Genomic DNA, 27,856 nt, shown 5'->3' with positions numbered 1-27,856 from the left:
CTCAGACTTCCTTATCATCAATTTTCCAATTATATTTCCTCCAAGCCAAGCCCTTGACCACAGCCTATTGATATAAATGCATTATCTCTAGCCATTTCTCCTTTTAAACAAAATGGACAACCAGGTGCACTGCTAAAAGTGTTGCCCATTGGTCAGATTTTTAAAACTACTCCCTTTCAGAGATGTCTCAGTTCTGCAGCTGTATTCCATTTTCAAGCAGTCCCTGCATATCATGCAAGACCATTTGTAAATTAGGCCTGAGTTTTATCTTCCCCAGTCAACTGATTGTAGAGAACTCCTCGTAAGGCCATAGGTATGGGCTGGGAGACAGTAGGTAATATAGTGGAGTAGGGGCCATGGCATTTATACAATTTCCTTATTTAGCTTATTTATGCCTTCAGGGCTTGCTCAAATCTAAGCTCGTATGTACTACTACTATTTGATAATGTATCCCTATACTGTGCATTCCTGAAACTTTATGGCTTGATGGGTCAGATAACCCCCAAGTTCATGATGGGCAGTTCAAGTTTCTGGTAACTTGCTGGTCCACAGTTAAGCATTTAGCCTCCTCTAAGCTGAAGTATCAAGCCACAGCAGTTTCTCAAAGAGAATAATCATCCACAGTAGATGAAAGTGCTCTGCTCCAAAATGCTAAGGGTCTGTGTTGTAATTCACATAATGAGGGCTGTAAAAGGCTATAAACAGCATCTTATCTACCACTGACACTTGGAGCAACATCGGATTTTCTGGCTTATACAGGCCAAGTGGGAAAACAGCTTGCAGGAAAACCTAAACCTATTGTAGTGTTTTCTCTTATTCTGAGCCCCACTCAAAACCAAAAGGGCCTTGAGTTACTTAGTAAAAGGGCTAGATAGCCAACCCAGATGCAGAATATGTTGCCTCCAAAATCTAAAGGGGCCCACTAAGCACTGTGCCCATGTTGGGGTTTTAGGAAGACCAAGATGTAGCAACTCATCCTTTATCTTAGAAGGGATATCGTTACATATTCAGCACCACTGTACCCCTAGAAATTTCACGGAAGTAGAAGGCACCTACATTTTTGCTGGATTTATTTTCCACTCTCTACCACACGAAATTATTATCAATATGTATACAGCAGTTGCTATTTCTTTCTCACTATACCCAATCAACATATCATCAACATAATAGACCAGTGCAATGTTTTATGGAATGGAAACATGACACACCCCAGAGGCGGGAGAATGAAGGTATATTGTTGGCCTTGCTGAAAGCAAACTGCTTTTAGTGATTTTTACAAACAGGTAAAGAGAAAAAAGAATTTGTCAGATCAATAACTGCATACTAGCTACCAAAGGGTGTGTCAATTTGCCCAAGCAACAAAATTGCATCTAAAAGAGCAGCTGCAAGTGCAGTCATAATATGGTTAAATTTGTGATAATCCATGGTTATTCTCCCTGATCCATCTGTTTTTTTTGTTTTGGCTTTTTTTTTTTTTTTTTTTTTTTCCCCACAGACTAAATAGGCAAGTTGCATGAAGATATTGTGGGAATCGGCATCCCTGACTCTTTCAAGTCCTTGATGATGGCATTAACTTAAGTCCTTTCAGGAATGCAGGAGTGCTTCTAGTTTACTAGTTCCAGAAATGACTTCTACTTGGCCCTTTCCTTCCATAATAAGCCTCACTCCACAAGTCAAGGAGCAAATGTATGGATTTTGTCAGTTGACAGATTATGTCTATTCCAATTGCATACTCTGGAACTGGAGAAATAAACACAAGATGGATTCTGCAACCCATTGGAATCCTGTGAGATGAACCAGAACCTAAAGTTACATTGATCGCTGTGATAGTTAATTCAGTGTGTCACCTTGGCTAGGCCATGGTACCCACATATTTGGCCAAACACTTAGATGTTTCTACGAATGCATTTTTTTAGAGAAAATTAACATTTAAATCAGTAGACTTTGATTAAAGCAAATTATTCTGCATAATATGGGCAGTCCTCATCTAATCAGTTGAAGGCTTCAAATGAAAAAATACTAAGCTCTTCTGAAAAAAGGGAATTCAGTCAGCAGACTCTCTTCTGACTGAAGATTATCTTCTGACTACAATACCAACTCTTCCCTGGAGCTTCAAGCCGCTGACCTACTCTGCAGAGTTTGGACTTGTCAGCCTCCCCAGTCACATGAGCTAATTTTAAAAAATAAATCTACACCCATCTATCCGTCTCTGTCTTCCCCCACCCACATTGGTTCTGTTTTTCTGGAGAACCCTAACACAATCACACACACTCCATAAGCCTCTACTCTTGATTGGTTTGACTATTGGACCATAGTGACACTGTGATTGTCTTAGGTTAAGCATTAGTTCAGGGCCAATGTTCAAGGCCCAATTATCCCCATTGCATTTAGAGATGCCAGTTCCATGGCAGCAGCTCTCACTGTAGTTTCTGATCTACTGAGGAAAGTGACCAAAGAGTTCTTCAATGATGCTTATACTCCTCTCACAAACTCACTTCTCACAGTTGTGTTGAAAACGTCCTATTAACCCTCTAAGGTTGGGTGAGTCGATCTGACATGATTAAATCTACTCAAAAATTTCAATTTCTCTAAGCCTTTGGATGACTTCCTCTACAGTATGCCAAAGAAGTTCTGGCATTTAGTGTAGGCTGTCTTTAGGTCTGTATTTCATCCAACCATATAAACTTTTAGAGCCCTTTCTCACACATCAAGCTATAACATTGAATGAAGAATCCCTACTAACTGGACCTGTATCAATAAATTCAGTTTGATCCAACTTTATATCCTCTCATTATTATCCTACACCCTTAATATTTATTCTTACATATATTCCTTAGGTTTCTCTGTATAAAGTAGAAAGTCAGAAAACTCTGTAGGTGAGTATCATACCTCTTCATGGATCACACTTGGTACCTTACCCTTTGGGAACTACTGGGTCTTGTGTCTAGCGTTAGGTCTAAAAGCAAAGAGAGGTAGCAGGAGTACTAGCAGCAGCTATTAAGCCAATTACATCAAGTGAGACTTTTACATGTTCTTCAGGCAAGATTCTTCAGGGTTAACCTTTGCAGACTGGGGTGGGTGGGAGGGCTGCTTCTACTTGCAAAAAAGACTCAGTAGGATTTAGGGTTTTGATATTCTCACCTTCATCGGGGTCTTTTCATTTGTCCCCATTCCCATGGTCTGGGTTCAATTCCTTCTCAATATATGCCCTCACTCACTTTTACAGCAGATACCATACAAGATTGGTCATTCTATTTCTGTTATAATTTAACCACTCTCAAGATGAAACTCTGAGTTTTCTGGGTTTTGTTTTTAGAAATCTTAGCCCTGCAGCCATAGGAAATAAAAGTTGCCTTCAGGTCAGACACAGATGCTTTCAGGTTATTGAGGTAGAGCTTGAATTGGAAATTTGAAACCTTGATCTCATTCTTTTCTTTCCTGCCTTTCTCTAGCACATTTGGGGGCAACCCATCAATATTTTAACAGTCCTAAGTTTAACAAAAATGTTCTATGCTATCAAATACATTGTCACCTATGTATAGTAAAATGATTATATATATATATATGTATGTATAATAACTGTAAAAGTCAAGGTTTTGACTTTTATAATTATTTCATTAAGAGTATCCAATGGTTATATTTTGTGTATTTCTATTGTCACATCATGCCATGGACTACCAATGCCTTCTTTGCCACTAGAAATAGAGTCATTAATGCCATTAAATGTAACCATATTAGATAATCTATTCTGGGAAACCCAAAACCAATTCAGAAAACACATTGTCAAGATTCTAGATCCACTTTTGGTGCTCAAATAAGTCAAGTTTTCACCACAAAAACAGGACTAGTATCAGAGAGAGAGAGGGAAGGAGAGATTTCTTGCACGGAGTTGTTTACTGGATTGTGGGATCTAGCCAGGCAAGTCCAAAACCCACAGGGAAGGCCATGAAGAAGTCTAAGCTAGAAATTCTTGGACAGGAGCTGAAGCTGTAGCTGGTAAATGAAATTTCATCTTCCTCATGAAAACCTTAGTTCTGCTTTTAAGACTTCTCAACCTATTGTATCAATCTCACTTATATAAATGAGGCCCACTTTTTATTTAAAGTCCACTGATTGTAAATATTAGTCATATCTATAAAACGCCTTCACAATGCCACTTTTAGGGTCTGATTGAATAACTAGAGGCTATAACCTAACCAAGTTGACACATAGGGACTGACTGTCACAGTGTCAAATGTATGCCAAGTACCATCATAGATACAACAGGCTATCGCTATAATGATGGAGCTATGTTTGTCCAAGAGTATACTCTCTCGAGTAGAAATCTGTATTATAGACACCAGTCCTGCCTGTTCTGTAAACTGGATACATAGTGAAAAGCAATTTTATATAATGGGGAAAATCAGTCCACACATCTCCTGGGTCAAGACCTTCATGTGACCTTCCCTGACTACTTAATTGACTACTAGCTCTAATATCTATTACGGTATTACTTATTGTATGAGGCTAAGATAAATGAGGCCCACCTTTTATTTAAAGTCAACTGATGGTAAATATTATTCATATCTATAAAATGCTCCTACAGAATTTGTATAAGAAATAGTTTTTATGTTCAATCAAAAGTATTAAGTTGTCATATTTACTATTCCAGGAATACTCTTGCTCCCCATCTAGTAGTTAAGCTCCTTGAATGGAGAAAATGTATAGTGCTTGGGTATTCCCCTGACCTCCTACCATGCTTTGGACATGTGATAGGTTTGTTGACATGAAGTAAAAGGATTGGTCCACTACTGATTTAAACCATATTTTGTTAATATTTAAAATTGCTGTAAACTCTGAGTTATTTCATGGGTTTTAAAATAAAAAAGTAAAATAAAGTGGTTGGAAACTCATAAGTAGGGAATATGAATTACATTGGCGTGAAAACAGGAATTAAAACAAACCCCACTCTGTTATTACCCAATAACTTCATTGACTTTTTTATATAAACCCTTCTCCCTGAGGATGGGCTAACATACATCACTGCCTATGAAGGGCTAAACTGAGACTCCTAAACTCAACTTCCTAGTGCCTCCTCCTAAGAATGTCATTACTAATCCAAAGAGCTCTACTAATGGAGTTTAAAGTGACAGAGTCTTTTATAGAGTAATAAAATATTTTAAGAAGTACTTCAGAGGCTTCTAATTCTCCCAGTAACATAGTAAATATAATGAACATAAAAATTATCTTTGCAGCTGTTGTATATGTCCATAACAATAACAAACTCTCGGCACTGCAAAAGATGAAAATAGCATCTGTTATTTTGATTCACCCAATTTAATCACATGGAGTTTGAACATTTGCCATTTTACAAGTTTTATTTGTTGATTTACAAGATTTTTATAAGATTATGTGACATCCTATTGAACAAATACTTAGCATGGGCCCATTTGCCTCACCCTGCAAGGTCCCTACACATAACCAAAAGAACTCTCCTGTGTAACTGCAATAAGATATTCAGCATTACACAGTAAAGAACTCTGTATGAAAGAAAGAAGTCAGATGGTGAATTCTTACAATACAAGGGTATGGTTATTTCTATACGATGTTAATAAGCAAAATTAATAAACATTTCCCAGTCTCAGATTTTCATATCTGCACATATTATCTTGATAATGTCTATGGAAATTTACTAAGATCACCAATGCCTTTTCCCTACAAAACAGATCTTGAAGCAAGACTGAAGAATACTTTTATTTTAATAAATCACAATCTTTTGGATTTCTTTTTCAACAGAGACAATAACAAATTGATTTATAAAACTTCTAGTCTGCAAAATCTATCTGGAAATAATAAAAATCCATTTCTGTAGATTCCCCTCTTGTAGATTTTTGCGTCTTGCCGCTTTACAATACTGGGAACCGTAGGCACAACTGGCCTCTACCTCATGAATTTCAGTGTTAGTCTATTAGTCATCATGTAATATCAAATAGCTCTCACTACATTTCTATGTTTAATGTCTAGAAAATACATTCACAAGTTAAAATGAAATGCTTATTTTTTCTTTAAATTTTCATTTATTTTATATGCCTTTATAATATTGAAAAAGCAAAAATTGGCTAAAGGAGTTTATGCTTTCTGTGCTAGCACTGTGCTGTACTTTGCTAAGCATAAAGAGGTTGAAAATCAAAGAAGACATCATTCCTGATCTAAAAGATCAGGATAGCTTTGAATAAAGGAGGTGAATGAAAAAAAAAAAACCTATTTTTTTGCCACCACTCTCACCAAACATAAACTCTCATTAGTATTTAATGAAGATTGTTGGCCAGAGAAAAGTTTTTACAGTAGATGTTTACGAATGACATCAAAAATGTTACTTAAAATCAGAAGATAATTTTAAAAGAGAAAGTGAATAAAGAATTAAAGAACTTACTTACTCCTTGCTATGAGAGAAGGCAGGTACTATGTTCAATACACTGCACCCTCTGCCAAAAAATAAATAAATAAATAAATAAATAATAAAAGCACTAAAGCCAAAACATGCTTTCCTTCCGGAGTTCTTTTTTTTTTTTTTTTTTTTTGGCGGCGTGGCTTTGAAGATAATGTTCTGCAGTGATGTGTTGCTGGTTAGGATGTGCCAACTGTTGTTTTGATAGTGCTCATGTCATGTGCCCAAAGATAAAAAACTGTTCTGAAATAAGTTTCTCAGCATGATGCAGCTACTATTGCTATTGTTGCTCCTTGTCAAGATTTACTGCTCTGGAATATGCTTGTTAAGAAGAAATAGAAGAATTTGATATCTAAAACAAATTAGTCTCTGGGCCTTCAGAGGATATCTTACTTGTCCATTCCTTTCACAGACAGGATTGATCATTTTCTCTGGAAAAGCAGCAGCTAAAAAATGACCAAAATGGGCTTTCAAATGTGTACAGGGCAGGGAGGAATAACAATTGACTAAAATGAGGATACTACCTTCCCTGAGGTCATGGCAGGACTGGAAATGGGCTTTGAAATACAGCAGGAGAGATTTAGGTTTCCACATTTGAAAGGAAGTTTACTGACAGAGGTAAGAGATTCCATCCTTCCTGTCTGTCCATCTGTCTTGAATAAGAGCATAACATATTGAATGTTTCACAAGTTGGTATAGATTCCTATGAATCCCTTATACTTACACATGCCAAATAATTGATAATCTTCACTGTGAGACTGACAGCATGTGGTTAACATGTCACATCAAAACATGTACCTGGAAAGGAAATAACTTAAAAAAAACTTGCTAGAAATATATGTGCTGTTCAACATGCTTGGCCACTTATTATAGAATTCAGTAAGTTCTGCAAGAAAGAGACACACTGCTTGCCTGACTTAACATAGAAAAAAATAGAAATTTAATAAAACATTTTTTGCCTGCAGCCAGAAATCCAAGAACACTGATCATCTGATCACCATAAATTTTGCAGAACTACAAAGTCAAAATTATTTGTCTGATGATAAAGCTAGTGCTCGCAAAATCCAGGAGGCAAGAAACAAGAATGAAAACTGGATCAAGGAGGCCCAAAGAAATGAGTCTGACTTGCTAGGTATTTCTCAAATACTTTATTGACCCAAAAAAGTAATTTTCTCCATCATCAAGGATGTAGCCTGTTAGTGGAAGCTGATTTGTTCTGTTTCATTATCTTAGACTGAGGAACTGAGTAGAGCCCTGAGGCCTGCCATTAAAAGATAGAAGCTATAAGAGCAGATGCAGTTTTAGTGACCCCTTCTCTATAAGATATCTGGCTTGGTTTCTAGACCAAACTATGACCAGAAATTGAATTAGCCAACTAGTAATTGTGGTAAATCCCAGCAAAATGTTGAATCTTTAGTTGTTCACAAAACATATCAATCCCTAGGTCCCCATAATTTTTACTAATATGAAGTGGACTTTTAATATGATAGAATTCCTAAAATAAGAAATACATATCTAGCCCCACTAAAGTCAAGTCATGGAGGATGAATGAAAACAGATCTTCTCCCAGGAGGCAGGACTTGAAGCAAGCAGTGGAAGACCAGGGGCTAACTCCATTGGAGAAAAATTAGCCCCTGCTATTCTGGTCCAGAAAATTTTGAAATATGCTATACAATGGTGCTATTTTGTTGTAGCCAACCTTCGCAACTGTCCCTTAGTGAACCACTAACATCCATCCTCTTGTGTAGTCCCTTCTATAGTTAATTTAGGGTGTCCCTTGTGACTAGCTTTAACTATGATAATGCAGTGGAAGTGAAGCTATGAGAGTTCAGAGCCTAAACTTTCAGAAGGCCTAGAAGAACCTTTTAGAGATCCCTGAACCGCCATGTATCTACCCGACTGGAGGGACCCCATCAAGACAGTCTGTGTTGTGAGACCATACAAATAGAGAGAAGACTTGCTCCATGGAAATAGAGGGAGCCCAGCATACCAGTGTAGCTCCAGATAATGTCGACCAGCCCCAGCTGCCATCACACTGCAACCACAAGGGAAAAAACAAGTCAGACCCATAGAACCATGAAAGATAATAAAGTGGTTGTTTTAAGCCACTATGTTTTGGTTGGTTTTGTAAGCAGCAGTAGATTAGTGGAACAGAAGCTATCACTTTCTTTTATTGTTTTACATTTCTAAGTAAGTGTTATTACTGTGGTTAGCCCATTTTTTTCTATTCCATACTTTATGGAAGGTCTGAGAATTTGTTTAACTTAATCTAGGCATAGACTACAGACTGTGTGAAGCCACATTTAGACAAGATTGATTAGAATGCTTACCACCCATTGATCCTGGGATCTGGAGCAGCAGCATCTGCACAAGAGTTGCAGTTATGATGAAGAGTATTAGAACAGATGTCTATATTAAGAGGAAATACACTTAAAATAATTTGTAAGAAAATGAATGCAGATGGGACATGGGGAGTATATTTATTTGTCAGCATATTCTAGTGTCACTTTCCTATTCTTTCTGTTAACATAATCTTTTTTTGGTGGGAAACCTATTGTGTGTAGTTTGGGGGGTACAGATGTCATCCTAGTGTCACCACAAAATTCTGGGCTTTGAGAAAAAAGACTACATAGTGATTGTTTTACTTACAGAATATGTATCTGAGACTACTGCCAGTCATTTGCCTACCATGTAGGCAGAGCCTGTTTGAGAGAGAAAACAAAGCAGAGGAGAAAGAAAAGAAAGAGAGAGAAAGAGAGAGAGAGAGAAAGGGAAAAAGAAAGAGAGAAAGAGAGTCTTGACAACACAGTTAAATCACCCAAACAAGTGATACTTCACCTTCCCAGGGAATATAAGCAGATAAACAGCTTTTTCTTTCTTTATTATTATTATCATTATCACTATTATCTGCTTTTGAGTTGTTTTTCCATTATTTTATAGAAGGAGTATGATTAATGACATTTTCACAAAATATTACTATAACTTTCCTTAAGAATCAACTATAATTTTATACTGAACAAGTGAAGCATAGATTCTCTACACCATCTTCTTTTCCTGGGAGAGGTGTTACAAGAGGGTCATATTCTGTGATATTGCCCAATGTCATAATGACCCCTATGAATCCTTTTTAACAGATTTTTACACAGTGTTATTTCCCCTGGAATATATCTCAGAGATTCTGACAGTTTGTGCTTCAGCAGGGTCCTAATTCAGGTGGGGTGCCTGGAGGCATGCGCACCAAGGACAGCATTATCTGGTTCAGACACAGGAAATCACCTGAACTATCATAGGCCTCAGTCTGGGAGTTAAATCACTTGGGGAAAAAAAAAATAGCAAACCTTGGGTTTAATCTGAGTCAGAAACCTGTGGCCTGAAGTCATAATAGGGAGTAGAGCCCTGCAGGGAATGGTGGCTCATGCCTGTAATCCCAGCACTTTGGGAGGCTGAGGCGGATAGGTCACCTGAGACCAGCAGTTCGAAAGCAGTGTGGCCAACATAGCAAAACCGTATCTCTACTAAAAATACAAAAATTAGCCAGGCATGGTGGTGCACACCTGTAATCCCAACTACTCAGGAAACTGAGGCAGGAGAATCACTTGAACCCGGGAGGCTGAGGCTGTAGTGAGCCAAGATTGCACCACTGCACTCCAGCCTGGGCAACAGAGTGAGACTCTGTCTAAAAAAAAAGTAGAGCCCTAAAAGCTAGATTACAAAGCCTAGTCATGAAATAAAATGGAGTAAATCACCATAATAGGATTAGAGGCTGCAAGGGTCCTACCCAAAGGAATCTTGCTGAAGATATACCCTGTCGCTCACTTAGTATGTAAGTGTGTCAGCACAGGCATATACGCATATGTAGATTGAAGAAAGGCCTCATAAAGATGGCAACAAGAAGGGGGTCTTCAACTGCCTTATTAAAATAAGAACTCCTTGACTTTGCTTTTTAAATAAGTGTTTTCCAACATGCTTCATAGAACACTATTCTTGTATCATGCCCCATAGTTAATAAGACTGAGAAACAACACATATGAATATAAGATAGGAAAACAAAGCATATTATAGGTTTCTCTTATAGATTCCCAACAGGTATAAAAACATTAAAGGTTGTGAGAAGTTCCTATAGTAAAGAGATCGTTTAACGTTTGTTAATATAAGATAGTTCAACTCATTCAGCAGATATTAAAATCTCAGCAGATCAGTTCATTAGCCCTTAGTCTGGGAAAAGATTGTTCTATCGAATGCTTTCCATGAAATTGTCATGCTATTTAGCATGACATCGAGGCCGTATTATTCACTCCAAATCACTTTTATAGACTTGTCACCTATTCACTGCTTGAGAAAAATACTGATCCAGCCACACAGATTCACTCTTAAATCCTAAATGGGACATACGTTTTTATGACATGATTCCTTTCCTATATTCAGTAACAGTCTTTACCCATCCTTTAACTGAACTCAAAATTTTACTTCCTCTGTGATGTCACTCCCCATTCCGTCCCCATTCCCCATTCAAACTGTCATATTTCTTCCTCTAAATCTTTACAGCAATGTCTTAGGTCTCTTTTAAGCATTAGTTTGACTCAACATTAGTATTATTTGTTGAGTTTAAATATCTTTGTGTTATTAGAAGTTATCTCCTTATACTCTGTTGCCTAGCACAGTAATATGAATACAAAAAGAAAGCCAAAAATATGTTAAATTAAATTGAATTATACAAAGTTACATTTAGGAATTTACTAAATGGGAACGTTGCACAATGATGATATAGAAGAACAACCATATGTGGCTATATGCTGGCATCAACTTTTTTTTGCTGTTTCATATCAGATAAAAACATGATACTAACGACTCCTCAAGGTTAATCAAGATGGCTCGCTGCTACTCCCTTGAGATAATCCAGCGTCATCTCTTCATATTGCACTTTTTCAAACCAGAAAACCTGGAAATGACACTTTCTATGTGTTTAAATATCAGAAATTTTCCAGTGCAACCTTTGGCTCTCGTATTCCTCATTTCAGAATGCTCTTCTGGAAATAATAAGGCACCTGGGCCCCCTATGTAACTCATCTTTTTCCATCAATATAGTGAAAAAAGTTTCACTTCAACATTAATGGGGAATCTCGTATTGATTTGTATGCAAAAGTATAATAGGAATTATTATGCCTGTACCTGAGAAGAGGCATCATCATAGCAGGGTGGAAAAAAAAAATATATCTGCAAGCTTTGAAGGCAGACAGTCCTGAACTGAATTCATGCCCACTATTTCTCAGCTGTATAACATTAGGGTACTTCAGTTACTGTCTAAATCTACTTTCTTTATTCATGGACTAAGAACAGTAAGAGCTATTTTGCAGTATTATTATTTAATTAAATGATAGATTATAATAAAAATGCCTTACATTCAGACTACCTTATGCCAGATGTTTTCCATATATGAAGCTTAGATTCTTGGTTCTTTATGACACAAACCCATGACATATTGAGCCTAGGCACATATGAAGAAACCAACACTTATTTATCCTTTACATAATAAGTTTTGATAACCTGTAGACAGACACATAATCAGATAATTATCAAATCATTAAAAATAATCAAATAGAGAGTTATTAGAGTAATTTGAAAACACAAAGAGCTAGTAAATGTTGGAGCCTTGAAGGGTAGATAGCACTGCTTTTTTCTACTTGTCTCTTGAATTATGACAATGAATCAAATAACTAGAAGTGAAAAACACACGTTTTAATACTGATAAATTGTGGGCTTGCGGTACATAGTTCAACGGGAGGGCAAAATGGATTTACCAACTCCTATGTTGAAACAGAAGTAACCAGTCCTAAGAACTGTGAGCCATCCCAAGAGAAGGGGGTCTTAATGCTCTACTTGTGAAATGGCCCAGAGCAGTGATGATGGCAAACTCTTAGCTGGCATGCTGGACCTCAGAGAAGAAAGAGAAAAGTGGACCTCACATGCCTAGCTCATTCTTAGAAAACTTATCAGGTAAAAACATGTCACCTTCCTGGAGTGGAATAAGTGGAGAGATGAAAGAGGCCAAAATAACTTACTACAGTTCTCTTGGATGTTAGAGTGGGAAGGAATAATTCTGTCTCTAAAAATACCTAATCTATTTTAGGCAAGATGACCACATATTTGTATTTGCCAGGATTTTCTTAGTTTACACCTGTTTTCCCAGTGTAATTATGCATTGTGTTCGTTTTTATTCTCAAAAGAGTTCCAGTTTGCATGATAAATTATGTGGTCATCTTAATATTAGAGGATAAGGCAGATTTCTCTGGAGGTACAGATTGTGGCACTGTCTTTCAGAATGAGTAAGAGTTATTGCATCTACGAGAGATCTGATGAGGCATAGGAATGAGGAAAGGGAGAGGGATGGGGAAAGAGAAGCACAAACCTCAGGAAAGCATGGAGAAATGGCTGAACAAAGAAAATGTGGTTTGTGCTGAAATTACAAAAATGTATATGCTGCTACAGCATCAAATGTAAGAGAAAAATGGTAAAAGAAGAAACTAAATTTGGGTTTCTATTAGGAAAAAGGGAAGATGGGATCCTTTGCTACTTACAGGCTTTTTTGTAGCACAGCTGAAAATATCAATCATTTCCATTTCAACATAACTTGACTGGCTTCTAAGAACCTTCACAAAAATATGACTAAGGATATATATGTGTGTGTGTATATATGTGTGTATATATATGTGTATATATATACACACACACTTATATATATATCTTGATTTCTTCTATTATTTCCCTATTATTGTAGCTTGTAGTATATCATTTCTTTATCAGATAAACTAAAGGAATATTTTAAGACACTTAAACAATACTGTAAAACATTGAAAACATTGTTAGAAGCATTGTTAGAAGCATTTTGGTTTTTTAAATTTTTCCAGAACATTTAAAAAATTTACACTGTGTTTAATCTGGTGGGATTTCAAAAAAACTTTAAGAACCCTTTTCTCCAGACAAAGTTACATATTTCAGTCAAATTTCACCTTTTATTTATCAAGTAGCACTAAGTCCCACTGTAAAAATATTTATTTATTCACTTAATAGAAATGGGAAGACACTTCTTAGTTTCACCCCATTCTGCTTTTTCTCAATTTCTATCCATTAAGCCCCTACTAATCTCCCAGATGTTTTACACATTATCATTTTATTATCCACAATAAGATACAAGTCCTAAGTTTATACACAAGGAATTAAAGACTCAGATATGTAAGATAATATTTAACCTAAATCTTGTCACCAATAACTATCAAAACTTGACTTTAAATCCAAATCTGTTTGCTTCAAAATCAAATGACCTTTTGACTATGACATATGGCCTCCTTTGCATTACCATGGTTTTTATTAGATTCAAAAAGAGTCTTAGAGTGTTTCTTAAAACAGTATTTGAACTTCAGCTGTTTTTAAATTATTCACCTTACAGGACAGTCATAGCAATCAGAAGAAATCAAATGATGATTTAATGATAACCACATTAAACCAGTTGTACACCTGTAAAAATACATCACAACTTCGTATTCCCAGAAAACTTTCTCCATCACCATAATTTTTAAGAACTAGAACAGAAACAAACAAGAGGAGGAAGAGATGTTTCCACTGTTTCTCTTCTATAACCCTAAAGTATTGTCTGCTTTATCTCCTAGTGTCTGTATCACTACCTTCATTACTAAATCACTATTTAGTGGAGTGCAAAATTATTCCTCTTTGCTACTCACTCACTCTTTTTCTCTTTCACTTCATTTGAGCCAATAGATATGTTGCTTGAGAGGCAGAAAACAAATCAGATTGAAATAGTCCTATATTACTTCTGAGACTGCTCTAAATTTCAAGCTAATCTATTTATATTTTCTCATTATGCACTCTTTAAAATAATTTCCCAATTCTTTTTCACATAAAAAACTTTCATGTGAACCTTTAAAATGTTCTTATGAGTCAGACAGTAAAATATTTCTATTTTGACAGACAATAGCTACACATTACCAAGTGCAGCAGCAATTTAGAAAGTGTGCATTCATTCTAAGACCTGACTCACAGACAAGAACAAACAAATATGAAAGACTGTGATCCTTGAACTGTATAAAAAGAATCCTGAAGTTTTATGCTTTTATAATCTGGGAGTGATTGTATGAGTACTATGTTGAAATGTTAGAGGATAACTAACAAATTATGCGGGACTAATAGTATTTGATCAATTATATTTTGTTATGTTTATTTGTCATGGAGAGCCCCTGAAAAGTAAAATGTCACATAAGACTTTCCAATATCTCCCATCTATTAACCAAAATGCCCCTTGTGTTTAACCTAGATACCTCATTGCACATTTTAGTTAATACTTTTGTTTCTTCCCAGTATCTCTCATTCAAAATACTCTAAAAAATCAAATTGATAGCTGATTGTTCCAAAAATTTTTGCCTTATCATCCAAAACTCAAATAATTTTAACCAATTGTAGAGGACTAATTTTGAAAAATTCCAACTGTTTTTTAAGGTTCCACTCTGAACCATCTCCTAACAACGATGAGATGAAAAATTAAATACAGGACTCACTTAGAGTTCCACTTATGATTAATAGATTAACTCCTACTCCTAACATGGGTAAACTCCAGCATGATCCTTAAAAACTGAGTCCAAAATATTAGCAATGGCTAATAATATTTGCTTAAAAATTTCTCTGAATCTGATACGTTTTAAAAAAGTCAAATTTTATACCCTGAAAATGCCTATTTTTATTATTTATGCATCAGTTTTAGTTATTTTATCCCTTGCTCTTCAGTTTGCCATAGAATTGCATGCCTACTGATACAAGGAAACAGAACAAAGAAAATAAATATAAGTCAAAATTCCTGGCTTTCAAGTAAATATAGAAAAATTATGGAAAACAGAAAGGACCACTGTGAAACACCAGAAAATATTTTCTTGTTGAGGGTTGGAGGAGAGTTGGAAGGGAATAAAGAGATCATTGAAGTGACTATGGCTGAGGAAGGAGTGTGAGCCCCACCTACCACTGGGGCTCCCTCCTACAAAGCTTCAGTGGGGCAAAGGATGACTGAGGCTCCTAATTTAACGGAAAATATGGCTTCCACTGAAATTTTATGGAAATTTCTAATTTTCTAGAAAACAGAAAAGTGGAGAAACATACCTCATATCAGAATCCCAGAGAAGCAGGAAGATCACAGACATGGTTGTATGATTCATTTGGGCAGTTTCCCCACTTCCTGGTATGGAACAAAAGATTACCCATGAGCAGAATTGCAAAGATATCTAGGCAAAAAGTGCCACCTTTATTGTTGTAAGCCCAGAAATTTAAAAGGTGTGGTTGGGTGGAGTGGGTGACCAAGCAACCATTCTCTAGGCAGATGTAGATGCACCTCTAAGAACATAGAGAATGATCCTGTATTACTGGAGTTGTTTACTGGTTTTGGTTTTTGACTTTTGCTGGTTTTACCACTCACAGAATAAATTCTGGACATTAAGTAATATAAGTTAGAGAAAAATCAAGAAATGTGTTTATGTTTTAAATTGATACCTGCAATAAAGTATTCAACAAGTATTATAATAATTATCATTATACATTTTTTACCAAATTTGGGTTCAATAAAACTAGATGACATTTATTTTGTATTTATTCTTAATCACTTACTGTGTTCAACATTTTATACACATTATCTATTGTAATCCTCAGAAAAATCTGATAAGGTATTACTATAATTGTTAATTTGCTGATGAAGATAATGAGGCTTAGAGAAGGTTAGTAAATTATTGAAGGTCATAGAGTTAGTAAGGGACAAAGTTAAGGGCTCAGATCCACCTGTTTGCATCCAAAATTAATGTGTTTAATCCATGTGCAGTGCCAATTTAATGCAGAAAGGAGACACTACCTAAACATTTTCTAGAAACAAAGAACTTTATCTTATTCTTTATATAAAGTGCTATTGCTTAGAATAAATCTTTCTCAAAAAAAATTTTAAAGCTTAATCATTCATTTCTTCTACTTTTAAATGTGGCCCATACGGACACCACACCCTTGTCTTTGATATAATGGTTAAAGACATGCTATCCCATTATTTTTTATGAGTTTTAGTTATTTTCAAAAACAATTAATTTGGGGTTAACTTTTTATACACATTTGCTTTTTCTCTCTGGACGTTCTTCAGTGTTCCCTACAATGTTGAAAATTTATTCTTAAAGTGCTGTGCTGTATAATTTTAATAATCACTCTTTTGTTCTGTCATAAAATGCATTTAATTTTTTTTTTTTTTTTTTTTTTTTTTTTTTTTTTTTTTTTTTTTTTTGAGACGGAGTCTCGCTCTGTCGCCCGGGCTGGAGTGCAGTGGCCGGATCTCAGCTCACTGCAAGCTCCGCCTCCCGGGTTCACGCCATTCTCCTGCCTCAGCCTCCCGAGTAGCTGGGACTACAGGCACCCGACACCTTGCCCGGCTAGTTTTTTGTATTTTTTTAAGTAGAGACGGGGTTTCACCGGGTTAGCCAGGATGGTCTCGATCTCCTGACCTCGTGATCCGCCCACCTCGGCCTCCCAAAGTGCTGGGATTACAGGCTTGAGCCACCGCGCCCGGCCTGCATTTAATTTTTGAAATAAAATCTTTTTTATTAAATTCATCTTCACATCATGATTAGTGTTCCAATCCAATAGTCTGGGTAAGAATGCAGAGAATATTCATGATATGAATTTAATTGAGTAAGGAGGATATTCAACACTAATCAGCTGAGAGAATGGTGATTAACAAGGTTAAGGGCAAGAGAAGGAAGTAGGGATTTGGGGAAAAGTTGGATTTCTGTGTAGAGTGTATTAAATATAGAGGTAATTTGGAGACGTCCAATAGACTTGGAGAAATTCAGCCTTGTATCCCCAGAAAGAGGACAAAACTAGAGGCCAATATAAAAAGGAAGAAATGGGCAGATGGCTGGAGTCTAAAGTAAAATTTTTCTGACACTCAAATGTGCTCACAAGAAGACTGTAGAAATTCCAAGGTCACCAGAATAACCACCAATGAATTCTGAATCTCTTTTCTGTCATTTTTCCTACAAATATTATTTTTGTTCATTTATTGTCAGAGTGTTTTTCTTTTATTTTTAGTTGACACAAAATAATTGTATATATTTATGGGATGCAGAATGATATATCAATACACGTATACAATGTATAATGATCAAATCAGGGTAATTAGCATATTCATCACCTCAAACATTTATCATTTATTTGTGTTGGAAACATTCAAAATGCAGTCTCCTAAGTTTTTGAACATATACAACAAATTATAATTAACTATATTCACCCTACAGTGCTGTAAAATACTAGAATTTATTTCTTCTATCTAGCTGTAATTTTCTATTCATTAACCAACTTCTCTCCGTCCTTCCCTCCCCATTTCTCTTCCCAATCTTTAACAACCACAATTATGTTCCCTACTTCTTTTTTTCTTTCTTTTTTTTTTTTTTTTTTTTTTGATGGAGTCTTGCTCTGTCACCAAGTCTGGAGTGCAATGGCGCGATCTCGGCTCACTGCAACCTCCACTTCCAGGGTTCAAGCCATTCTCTTCCCTCAGCCTCCCAGGTAGCTGGGACTACAGGCATGCGCCACCACGCCCCACTAATATTGTATTTTTAGTAGAGATAGGGTTTCACCATGCTGGCCAGGCTAGTCGCAAACTCCTGATCTCAAGTGATCTGCCCGCCTCAGCCTCCCAAAGTCCTGGGATTACAGACGTGAGCCATCGTGCCCAGCTGTTTCCTACTTCTATGAGCTGAATTAATTTTTTAGTTTCCACATATGAGTGAGAACATGCAGTGTTTATTTTCTGTGCCTCTTATTTCACTTAATATAGTGTGTTCCAAGCATATCCATGTTTCCACAGATTACAGGATTTCATCTTTTTATGGCTGAATAGTATTCCATGGTTTATATATATTGCATTTTCTTTATCCATTTATCTGTTTTTGGATACCTAGGTTGATTCCATATCTTGGTTATTGTGAATAGTGCTTCAGTAGGTACGGGGGTGGAGATACCCCCACAATACATTAATTTTCCTTCATTTGGATAAATGCCAAGTAGTGGGATTGCTGGATCATATGGTCGTTCCACTTTTCATTTTTTGAGAAACTTCCATGTTTTTCATAATGGCTATACTAATTTACATTCCCACAAACAGTGTACATCAGGTTCTTGAATAATGTTATTTGTTCAAGGTCGCTTCATTATAACATTGATGGGGAAAAAAAGTTGATTCCTGGCTGTGCCATTGTCCTGTGGAGTTTGCACATTCTCCCCACATATGGTAAAAATGTTTCATTATACATCATTGTGCTTAAAGTCACAGTTTCCAAGAACTAATGGACACCATTAAGTCAAGACTTACTATGCAAGAGTTCCAAGACTTACTATATAAGCGTTCCATTTTCTCTACATCCTCACCAGCATTTGATACTTTTTGTCTTTTTGATAATAACCATCCTAACTGGAGTAACATGATATCTCATTGTGGTTTTGATAGGCCTTTCCCTGATAATCCTTCCAATATTCTTTATCCACTTTCCTATCAACATGTGTAAAACCCAACTCCTTTGTGTCAAATATGTGGAGGGTCTTTCCAAGCCAACAACAATAGTATCAAATGATCTTGAAGAAGCAAAACATGTAAATTATATGAACACAAAGGATGTTAAAAAGAAGTTATAAAAACCTTGAAATATACCAAACTAGACTTGTAACACATTTTTCTACAAAAAGTAGAAAATTTTGAATGTTATTGTTTTAAAGAATATCTATGCATATGAGTCCTTTCCTTTCTATGTATTTGTTCAAAGATGTGCTTACTAGAGGAGTAGCTACACTGATAGATTAAGCATTTCCTTTCAGTTTCTTAAACTACTAGACTGGCAATTTTTATACAATATTCAGATGTCTGGAGGTTGTAGGGTTTAATTTATACAATATTCAGATGTCTGAATGTTTTCAGGATTTTAAGCTGAGAATGAAATATAATTTGTTACATTACTGCACTTGACAGACTGTTGCCCATTGAAATTATTCCCACCACTGTACTTCTAGGTTTCTGTCTCTAATGAAGCAATACAAGTTGGCTTCACCATGAATTAGCAAAGGTGCTATTAACAATAGTGTTCAATTAATGCTAACATTTTCAATTTGTCTCATACCTCAAATTTTAATGGTTCCTTCTTAAATATTAATAACAGTAGGTACCATTGTAATAGCTGCTATAGAAACTCAAAGGGAGGTGTTAGCTATTATTAATTTAAATTATAACACTAAAGAAACTCAGGGGTTCAAATTAAAACCCTCCACTATACATCTGAAAGGATAATGTAAAACACTAAGAAAAGAACTGCAATGAATGGAACTGGGGTGAGAAGAAGGAAAGTAACATTTTTCTAAGTATTTTCTATTTTAACTTTTCTATTTAAAGAGAGACACAAGAACCCACACTTATTCCAAGCTTCAGAAATGTTCAATTATTCATATGGAACAAAAAAAATAGACCCCAGATGCAATTAGACACCTGGTGGATCAGTCCCTCAGAAGGAAACTAAGAATATGTAATGTTTTCTCTTTGATACTCATACAGAAAGAAGCTCTGTGAAGAATATAGTCATGTCTTATCTGGGACCTGGAAAGAAGAGATACAAGATACACTGTAGGCATTTTCAAAGAAAGCTTGGACTTCTTGATTAACATTCCAATTTTAAAAAACAGTTATCTATGGCTTTTACAATTTTTATTTTTGCAAGCCCATCACCCTTGAAAACTGATTATCCTGCATTATCCCAAAGAAGATAGAGAGGAGAACTAGATGGGAATATCTGGTGGTATAGCCATTCAAAAGTTACAAAGGCCACAAGAAAAGCTGAGAAGTTGATTGCTACCTCTGCCTAAATAAAAATAACCTAAAAGCCACCAAAATATTAAGAAAAATTGCTGTGACATAATTTCTACACTGTTTTCTAATCTGATAAAGGCCCTCTCTTACTCTCCACTCTACCTTTGCTTAAGCTGCTGCTTCTACATGGAAACCTTTCAGGACCCCTTTTGGCTCCCCAAACCACAGGTATCATCCAGAACCAAATTCATGTTATCTTGTTCTGGAAATTACTTATCAAGTTATTCTATCCCAAAAGGGGCTGTCTTTAACCCTTTTTGCACTGATACTTTTGGGAAGCTTGGCTTGTTTCTCCCTCTTTTATTGTTGAAATTGTCCCCCAGCTGGAACACAAATACTTTGAGAACAAATGCATAAGTGTCATATCATACCTCTGATAATGGTAATAAAGGGATCTGTAGATAGCTAAACCAGCTAACACACTGATCTGCGAGTCTTGCCTTCTCACTTACCAGCTACATACTTTTGGGCAAAGATACAAGTGTTATTTGCTTCACTGTCTTTCTTATAAGGACTAAGTAGGATCTTATAAGTAAAGTAGCACATGCATAGCACACAGTAAGAACTTAATAAATATTAGAGGGTATAGAATTCATTCAGCAAAGAAAAGCATAGATGAACTAATTTGTAAAACTTTAGGGGGCATTATTCATATTGAAGTCAATGTGAATAGCACCATGGAGCTCTACCTTTATATTGTGAATTGCATAGACATATCACATTCATGATCTTTTTTTCTTTTGTTTGACCCTTGTGCTAATCTTTAAGAATACAATAATGAAAAAGGCCCAATTTATTTGCTCTTCTGTAAATTACCATCTATTATAAAAGGTAGTCTCACCATATAACTGTAAAAATGATAGTCATTAGGTTCCCACAATATTTAGTGTGGGAGTTGAGTTCTTTATCCTGAATTTTATGACATTACTTTGCTGCCAACTACCAAGTTCAAAGTTTTGATAGTACGTGTCAGACAGACATGATCTGCCAGCATGCATTATTCCTCCCTACTGATTAATCTCTAAAGATAAAATGAACACTTAAAGCCACAGGATTCTCCAAGTCCAAAAGTGAACAAGGCTCCAAAAAGTTAAAACAGTCTTCAATGTGTTTCAAAATCCTGTCTCAGCTGTGCCGTACAAGTTGTGAGACATGCCTCTTGTTAGCTAAAATTTGCGCATTCATCTCTGTTTTAGTGACTTTCTTTTTACTTTCTATTTCTTTGCCCTATGTATCTCCTTCTTATTGGTGTTTCATCTCCAAATAATAACTTTCTTCTGACTAAGATGGGCTACTCATGTATGGTAACCAGTAACAGATTACTGATAGAAGTTTCTCTTGTGTGAGCATAAATGGCCACATCAGACACAAATATATCCTTGCATGTCACTATTTGGTGAAAACTGATAACTTTGATCCCACTCTTTTAAAACTATGCCCTAGATTTCAGATATATGAAAACATCAACAATTTTGTCCCACTAAATATTTAGTAGAGATACCATGTATCTACTATACTTAATATTTAGAATTTATTAAGGCAAACAAGTGGATAGGAAATTATCAATAACATACTTGAGTAGTGGACTAGTTATAAATGCATCTGAATATATCAGAACAATATATATCAGAACTATATCAGAACAATAAAAAGAGGGACCGCTGGAACTATGTGAAATCAGAGTAACACAGTACCCAATGCCCATACCACCACATCTTGCTTTAGCAGAAGTCAAATATGAACTGTGTAATTCTGTGTTGTCCTGGAGAGATCCTCTTTTCTGCTCCCCTTCAATACCCTGACCTGGCATTCATATCATTGCTTTGAGATGATTAACATCAATTATATCATGCCTTTGTCCTTATTTTCATGAGTCACTTTAAAACCAAAAAACGACAACAAAAACCTTTTATCTTCCAAAGCAGACCTTATCACCACATTCTAATCCTATCATATTGTTATTATAGTACCTTTTTTAAAAGCCTATCTCCCACCACTCTCTACTTCCAAAAATCCCCTCACCGTATCCAATGAAACCCATTATCATTCATCAGAAAAAAATCCTGTATATCTTTAACCTCTACTCCGAATATTTCCTGTGTTTTCTTGCTTTTATGGAAACCAGTTTTTCTTAGAGCACTTTTTTTCCTTGTCAGTCTTTTCAAGTGGGGAAAGCCTATACTCCTCTGCTCTACATGGGAGACAGATGTGCCCCGTGATCTTCATTGTCAATTTCAAACCATCCTTAAAATCCCACAAACTTTGAATCTTATTCCATAAGACCATAACACTCTTTACTCCTTTTTACCATACTTATCTCTGAGAAATAAAAGTGAAAATTCTAAACCCTCCAACTGGCTGAATGGGTTATCTCTTGGCCATGGGGACCCCAGAATAAGCTTGGTCGGCCCTGAAAGGGGTTAAGAGGTCAGACATGCCCTCTTACAGCCCTTCCCTTGCTAACCACTACTAGTCTTTCTTCTAAACAGAAAGCAGTCCTTTCAAAAGACTCCACAACCAATATCAACCAACTTTCTGACACTACACCTCCTTTTTTCCCTGATAAGAGACCACCAATCATGGAGTGGTTCTGACCAGATTATGGACAACGTGCAATAAAGGTTTTCATGTCCTCCACTTCGCTGTTTGATGTTAGAAGGCTGAAAACTGCACCCTTGGATCATGCTAATGCTGCCATTATTATTATTTTTTTTGTACCTGAGGCCCATGAAAGAGCATAAAGCCCAATTGTGCATGTGCACATTTCACCTTTAATAAATATTCATGATTCCTCCTATAGCTTACTTAATATGTATGTTCAGCCACTCAGCTCAGCATAAATTCCTCCAAGTGTTTGTCTCTGGCTTCTACACACAGGCCACACTTTGCAGCCTGTCAGAATGGCCACCCTGCAGGCTATAAGCCTTTATGAGAAATAAAGCTCATCTTTCCAAGTCTATGACCCTCATCTTTCTTCAATTGACACCTATAAACCCCTGGTGCTCACCTCCTTGTGCCTATAAGCTTCTAGATCCTGACTGGCACTTTCTCTTATACCAGCCTTCTAGAATCTGCTATCCATTGATCCCAATATTTTTTTTTCTATCCCTAAACCTCATTCTACATTCATTTCTCATTTTTATTCCCTTAAATTTCATTGTTCATCATTAAAATTACTTCCTTATATATACCATGAACTCCTTCATTTTTCCTTTACTCCTTAATTGCTTGAGAAAAATCCATACTGCAAATACATCTATTGATCCACACTACACAACTGCACCTCCTCAGCTGAACATAGTTGGTAGAAAACACAACCACCACTAATACCTCTTTACATTCATGATTATGATCTTATTCTGAAGAGCATTACAGTCATGTGCCACATAACATTTTAGTCAAGATAAATGATATACAACAGTGATCATATATGATTGCAATGGAGTCAAAAATTCCTATTGCCGAGTGACATCTGTTGTAGCCATCATAACATCACAGCACAATGCATTACTCACTTGTTTGTGGTGGTACTGCAGCCCACCAAGCCCGAGCACCGGCCCCCCTCTTCGCCGCCCCCCCACCACGCCTTCTCCCCCGCCCCTTCCCCCCCCGCACCCGCAGCATGGGCTCCTGCGTGGCCAGAGCCTCCCTGACTAGCGCAATGCCCTGAGCAGCAGGCACAGGTCCCATCAACCACCCAAGGGTTGAGGAGTGAGGCCGCACTGTGTGGGACTGGCAAGCAGCTCCACCTGCAGCCCCCCTGCTGGATCCACTAGGTGAAGCCAGCTGGGCTCCTGAGTCTAGTGGGGACTTGGAGAACCTTTATGTCTAGCTAAGGAATTGTAAATACACCAATCAGCACCCTGTGTCTAGCTCAAGGTTTGTAAATACACCAATCAGTACTCTGTATCTAGCTAACCTAGTGGGGACTGGGAGAACTTTTCTGTCTAGCACTCTGTGTCTAGCTAACAGATTGTCAAGGTACCAATCAGCACTCTGTGTCTAGCTCAGGGATTGTAATTGTAAATACACCAATCAGTACTCTGTGTCTAGCTCAAGGTATGTAAATGCACCAATCAGCACCCTGTAAAAATGGACCAATCAGCTCCCTGTAAAACGGACCAATCAGCTCCCTGTAAAACGGACCAATCAGCTCTCTGTAAAATGGATCAATGAGCTCTTTGTAAAATGGACCAATCAGTGGGATGTGGGTGGGGCCAGATAAGGGAATAAAAGCAGGCTGCCCCCAGGGGTACCCTTCCACATTGTGGCAGGTTTGTTTTTTCACTCTTTACAATAAATCTTGCTGCTGCTTACTTTTTGGGTCCACCGGCCTTTATGAGCTGTAACACTCACCCTGAAGGTCTGCAGCTTCACTTCTGAAGTCAGTGAGACCACAAACCCCCCCCCCCCAGAAGGGAGAAACTGCAGATACATCTGAACATCTGAAGGAACAAACTCTGGACACACTTTTTTTTTTTTTTTGAGACGGAGTCTCGCTCTGTCGCCCAGGCTGAAGTGCAGTGGTGCGATCTTGGCTCACTGCAAGCTCCGCCTCCTGGGTTTATGCCATTCTCCTGCCTCAGCCTCCCGAGTAGCTGGGCCTACAGGCGCCTGCCATCTCACCCGGCTAGTTTTTTGTATTTTTTAATAGAGACGGGGTTTCACCGTGTAGGCCAGGATGGTCTCGATCTCCTGACCTCGTGATCCGCCCGTCTCGGCCTCCCAAAGTGCTGGGATTACAGGCTTGAGCCACCGCGCCCGGCCTGGACACACCATTTTTAAGAACTGTAACACTCACTGCGAGGGTCCGCGGCTTCATTCTTGAAGTCAGTGAGACCAAGAACCCACCAATTCCAGACACAGTACTCCTATAAACAAACCTACTGCCCTGACAGTCATATAAAAGTACATACAATTATGTACAGTATTTAATACTTGATAATAATAATTATGTTAACAGCTCATGTATTTACTATATTATAATTTTTAATTGTTATTTTAAAGGGCACATCTTCTACTCAAGGGTAAAAAAAAAACTAACTCTAAAATAACCTCAGGCAGGTCCTTCAGGATGTGTTCCAGAAGAACGCATTGTTACCATAGGAGATGACAGCTCCATGCATATTATTGTCCTTCAATACCTTTGCATGGAACAAGTTGTAGTGGCAGAAGACAATGATACCGATGATTTCAACTTTGTGTAGACCTACAATAATGTGTGGGCTTGGGTCTTAGTTTTTACCAAAGTTTAAAAAGTAAAATAATAAATTTTAAACATAGATAAATTATATAGAATAAAAATATAAAGAAATTGTTTTTATAGCTATACAATGTTTTTTGTGTTTTGTGTTAACTTTTGTGGACACAGGTGTATATATTTATGGGGGACAAGATACATTTTGATACAGGCATATAATACATAATAATCACATCAGAGTAAATAAAGTATCCATCACCTCAATAATTTATCCTTTCTTTGTGCTACAAACAATCCAACTATACTCTTTTAGTTATTTTAAACTGTACAATCAATTATTGTTGACTGTAGTGACACTGTTGTGTTATCAAATGCTAGATCTTATTCAGTCTATCTAATTATATTTTTGTACCTGTTAATTATCCCCACTTCTCGGTACCTCACTACCCCTCAGTCTCTGGGAACTATCATTCTACTCCTTATCTCCATTAGTTCAATTGTTTCAATATTTTTATCTGCCTCAAATGAGTGAGAATATGTGACATTTGTCTTTCTGTGCTTGGATTACTTCATTTAACAAAATGACCTTCAGTTCCATCCATGTTGCAAATGACAGGATCTCATTCTTATTATGACTCCATTATGTGTATGTATACCATTTTCTTTATGCATTTGTTTGTTGGTAGATATTTAGATTGCTTACAAATATTGACTATTGCAAACAGTGCTACAATAAATGTGGAAATGCAGGCATCTCTTCCATAAACTGATTTCCTTTTGGGGGAAAATCTAGCAGCATATACCTAGCAGCTGAATTGCTGGATCATATGGTAGTTCTATTTGCAGTATTTTGAGGAATCTCCAAATTGTTCTATACAGTGGTTGTACAAATTTATGTTCCTACCAACAGTGTAAAATTGTTCTATTTTCTTCACATCCTCACCATAATTTGCTATTGTCTGTCTTTGGACAAAAGCCATTTTAGTTGGGGTGACTCACACCAATGTGTCCGGTATGTGGGACATGGAGTCAAAGGAGATTATTTTAGAGCTTTAAGATTTAATGACTGACCTGCTGTGTTTCTAACTTGCATGGGGCTGGTCACTCCTTTCTTTTGGCCAATTTCTCCCCTTTGGAACAGGAGTATTTACCCAATGCTTATATCTCCATTGTATCTTGGAAATAACTAGGTTGTTTTTTTATTTTACAGGCTCACAGGCAGAAGGGACTAGCCTTATTTCAGATCAGACTTTGGACTTTGGACGTTTGAGATAATACTAGAATGAGTTAAGACTTTGGGGGGACTGTTGGGAAGGCATGATTGCATTTTGACATGTGAGAAGGACATGAGATTTGGGGCCAAGGTAGAGTAATGTGGTGTGGATCTGTGAAGGGAGCCAGTGGCAGAATAATGTGGTTTGGATCTGTGGGCATGAGAAGGGGCCAGGGGCAGAATAATGTGATTTGGATCTGTGTCTCTGCCCAAATCTTATGTAAAATTGTGATCCCCAATGCTGGAGGTGGGGCCTGGTGCAAGGTGATTGAATCATAGAGGGGATTTCTGAGGAATGGTTTAGTGCCATCCTGTTGGTGCTTTCCTCACGATAGTGAGTGAGTTCTCATAAAATCTGGTTATTTAAAAGTGTGTAGAACCTCTCCCTACTTTGCTCCTTCTCTGGCCATGTGATGTGTCTGCTCCCCTTTTGCCTTACACCATGATTGGAAGTTTCTTGACACCTCTCCAGAAGCCAAGCAGATGCCGGCATCATGCTTCCTGCATAGCCTGAAGAATCATGAGCCAACTATACCTCCTTTAAAAAAAAAAAAACAAATTACCGAGTCTCAGGTATTTCTTTATAGCAATGAAAGAATAGACTTACACAAAGAGTCAGGTATTTATGTTAGTCTTCACACTCTGGGCTTGTTTGTACCTATCCTTTTTTGGGATGACTTTCTAGATATTTGAAGAAACTTGGGTATTGTGATGTAAGTCTTTGAACACTCCAGCTTCATTTGCTTTAGGGGGCATCCCAAGCCCAGTAATTTGCCAGCTCTAGCACACTCATAGATGTACCACCTTGGTGGTCTTAGCAAGCTCTGAAAGAACTCCCTGGATTACCAGGTAGACCTTTGTTCTCCTTTCCTTACATTCCCCCAAAGAGTCTCTCTCTCTCTCTCTGTGCTTATCTGCCTGGTGTTGGGGATGGGTGATGGAGGCATGCCCTTGGCCACAGCCACTGGGACTGTGCTGGGTCCTACCTCAAGCAAGTACAGCACTGAGTCTCACCTAAAG

Source organism: Trachypithecus francoisi, unplaced genomic scaffold (assembly GCF_009764315.1).
Source record: "Trachypithecus francoisi isolate TF-2019V2 unplaced genomic scaffold, Tfra_2.0 Lachesis_group8, whole genome shotgun sequence".
Classification (NCBI taxonomy): Eukaryota; Metazoa; Chordata; class Mammalia; order Primates; family Cercopithecidae; genus Trachypithecus; species Trachypithecus francoisi.
This window is presented reverse-complemented; position numbering follows the sequence as displayed.